Below are 3,707 nucleotides of genomic sequence, written 5' to 3'. Positions count from 1 at the left end.
ACACGCTGAAAAGAAAAAGAAAAAACTCAACATCCTCCCTATTAGAGTGGAGAGGGCATAAAAAGATAGGTTGCCAAACAACCTAGGGAATCCCACAGATTTGGGCAGAATTTTACTACATTCACGGTGGAACTGAATGATCTGAATGCATTTTCATGTCAGTTATATTACTTCAATTCCTTAATACATCTGGAAGAACTCAAAAAAATTTACATTTTTGTTTCCAGAAAAACAAGAAACATTCAAACAAAACCACACAAGCCGTACATACGTTACACAGATGTAGCAGCTCACTGTGATCTCACTTACAAAAGTATTAAACTGGCTTAACTCCACTACAATCAATAGAGTCATACCATCATAAAATCAATGGAGTAACATTTGTCTCATATCGGTGTAATTCCATTGATTTTAATGCAGTTAGAGTTACTCCAATTTTATGTTGGTGTAACTGCATTAGTGTCAGTGAAAATATGCCAGTAAAAGACTGATGCAAGTGAAATCAAACCTCTCCCTCTCTCTCACATCCAGTGCCTAACTCAAAAGTAAAGCAAGAATGTGAATTTGTACATTACCAAAGCTGTGTCTCTGGAATTTATTTTTGCAAGACTAAAGAAGATATATTCACTGGAGAACTTCTCGACACCATGATGGCAAAAAAGTACAGACAAAGAAAGGACAAAGGACAAAGTACACAGCCAGGATCAGAGTATTCTGTAATTTGAGCTGTTAAATGATTACTAAAGTGCAATGGTGTAATCACTGTGCTGCAGAAAAGTGAGAAGTATGTAAGCAGGAAAATCTCCAGGGAAAACGTAAAAGCAATGTCAGGGAGACTATGCTTTATAGTTACATAAATGCTCTGAAAATGAGAACCAATGCTTTCTAAGTGGTTTAGAGGGTTTAGGAATTCAAAGCTTCATGTCACAGTTTCCGGGCAGCCATCCCATATTTTAAAGCAGCACAGTAAGTTGAAACAAAAGAGAACCTATTAATTTTCTAACTTCTGAATTAATATCTGAATGTAGCTACCTTTTTGTATTTCAAGATCACTTTCTCAGTGCTGCTAGTGAGACTGAACAAGAAACATGTCTCCCATTGGCTCGCTTCTGCACCACATCCCCTCCAGATTCAACTTAGGTTGCAGGCCCCCGAGGAACTTTTGTGGCTCCCCTGCCAACCCTTCTTTGCAGGGAGGCTGGGGAGCCAAGGCTAGTGCTCAGCTGCTCCTGGACGCTCACAAATTCCCACCTCCTGCCCACAGCTGTCACAACAGTAGGGTGGGGGGCGGGGGAGACCCCTCTGCATGCCAACCCACCCCAGTTGTGCCATCTCTGGGGTTTGGGTGGGGGGGGTGAAGGGAAGCAAAAGGTGGGACAGGAGCTACACCCAAGACACCAGTGACCTGGGACCCCCTCACCCCCCAGCCTGCCTTGGCTCAGCAGGCAGATCCATCCTGTGCTGCTGAGGTTGGGGCACTGAGGGTATCCGAGCCCAGCTGCAGCCAAACACATGCCCTGAGACATGCCAGGCAGGGCCCAGTGCTGGGCAGCTCCTGGGCTGGCAGAGGCACTGGGGGCAGGGGTAGGTATGGCTCGAAGGTGTAGCAGACTGCAGGCTCGTGGAGCCAGACTGTCACTAATGCACACCCCCAGGGTTGGGGGAAGGGCAGGGGCAAAGCAATAGGACCCAGCTCCAAGGATGCCAAGCTGCACCACGTGGACTGTGCTCTGCTGCTGGCCACCTTGCAGCACCACCTGGGCAGCTGGCTCTGCCCTGCCCATTGAAGTGGGTAAGGTTGGAGATGGCCAGGCAATCCTCCTCTAGCCAGGTGGGAAAGGCAGGGCAGAGATGGCTGCCTGGACAGCACAAGGTGGGCAGCAGCAGACCACTGTCTGCAATGAGAGGCTCAGCATCTTGGACTAGGGCCCATTGATTTGCCCTGCCCCTGGAGATGTGTGTTCGTGACATCCCCAGCCCTGCATGCTCACTGCTTGCTGCACTTCCTAGCCACACCTGCCCCTGTCCTGGCGCCTTTGCCAGCCCAGAAGCTGCCCAGTGCTGGGCCCTGCCCGCCATATCTTGGGGGCATGGGTGTGACTGCAGCCAGGCTCAGACACCCCCAATGCCCTGCCCTCCACATGTGGCAGATATGCCCACGGGGGCTGGGGGACAACTGTCTCAGGTCACTGATGTCTTAGTGTCACTGGTTTCTTGGGTTTAGCCCCTGTCCTGCTCCCTGCCAACCCTGATGACAGCCACCCCAGACTGCAGCCAGCACAGCTTGGCGGGGCAGGTGGAGAGGGCGCATGGCAGGGGTCTCTGGAAGAGGGGAAAATAGAGGCAGCTCTGCTGGGAGGCATGCAAGAGGCCAGCAGGTTGGGGACACTCAGGCACTGCAGGCATCCTGCACCATCCACCCCACCCTCAACAAGGTCCAACATCTGTTCTGTTCCCTCCCAGCCTAACTTTGGATGCCTTGGCCTTTGCTTCAGGCTTTTTGAATGTCTGTACTTAGGCATTCACTATGGGTGAAATCCAGCACAATACCTATGCAAAGTGTAACTGTGCAGTGTTTACAAGGGTGACATGGGATTTGAAGTGGTACAGTTGTACTGACCCTTTGCACAGAAAAGTTTAACACTTTTTTTAAAGCCGTTTCAATTTTGCCCCAAAAGGCCTTTAGCTTATAAACTGTGCCCTTACATTTTCTAAATATGCACCCAGGAAGGAAGGCAAATTTTTCTCATTATCAACCATAAAATATTATGTCAGGATCTTTATTCACTGGTACTTTTCAAGAGGGGACCCTTGTTCCCTGTCAGTCAAGTGTCAGGAAAACTAATAAGAGGACTTCATTTCCCTGTAAACAGACTGATGATTTATTACGGCAAACCCAACAACCAAGCACTTGTTTGTTACACAATTTCATATTAAAATTCACAAGGAAGGAAACACAGAATTTTTTTTTGAATTTGTAAATGGAATTTATTTCAAGTGTGTGTGTGCACATTCTGCATACCAGAAATCAGTATGCATATTGTATTACTTATTTTGTAAGTTATTTATAATCTGAATGTCCTAGTAATTGAGGTTAATGTCTGTAAATTTTTGTGAAAGTTTCACGTTAATGTTCAAGCTTTCCAAACAACAGATATTTCACAATGGCTGCTCAAAGAGCCAATCAGGAACAGAAACAAGCCAAGTATCTCACAGAACTGGGGAACAGGGAACAAAATTCAACTATTCACATCAAGGTAATTCAGGAATGGTTTTCCATTCCACACCAAGAATCAATTCCTGGGGGAAAAAAAACAGTCAGCTTCAAACAATGAAGCATTTTGAGAAAGCTGCTGTCCACTTTCAGGGAATCTGTGAAGAGACAGGTGATGTTAATAAATTACCAGTATTTATCAGCGCACTATACACTCATCCTATGAGTGCCACTTATTGACATCAATGAAAATCATAATTGTGGTACAAGTGGAAAACACTCTCATTAAAATCTCATATTCTAGGCAATTTTAGATTATAGTTAATATTTATGTTCAGTGGTGCTGAAAATTTCCCAGGTGCTTTCCAAAGACAGACATCCCTCTTCCAATTTGTGCGACACAAAAAAACCCACCAAATTTTAATCCAATGAACAAGTTCAGATTTAAAACAAAATCATTTTATTTTTTTTCCCCCAAAGTGCCATCCCTACA

At 45.7% G+C, this 3,707-nt stretch overlaps 1 protein-coding gene across 1 annotated transcript in view; it reads right to left on the bottom strand.

Annotated features, from left to right (window-relative positions):
* Window positions 1-679, bottom strand: part of DAB1 (DAB1, reelin adaptor protein) — a 340,711-nt gene extending 340,032 nt beyond the window's left edge. The window contains exon 1 of the mRNA XM_019501227.1: window positions 576-679. The gene's annotated coding sequence lies outside the window, so the exon portion shown is untranslated. The remainder of the gene's footprint in view (window positions 1-575) is intronic.
* Window positions 680-3,707: the final 3,028 nt, after the last annotated feature.

The sequence above is a fragment of the Gavialis gangeticus genome, unplaced genomic scaffold (assembly GCF_001723915.1).
Source record: "Gavialis gangeticus isolate Ggan-Ray unplaced genomic scaffold, GavGan_comp1, whole genome shotgun sequence".
Lineage (NCBI taxonomy): Eukaryota > Metazoa > Chordata > Crocodylia > Gavialidae > Gavialis > Gavialis gangeticus.
The sequence above is the reverse complement of the archived record's forward strand: the minus strand, read 5'-3'. Positions and strand labels throughout refer to the sequence as shown.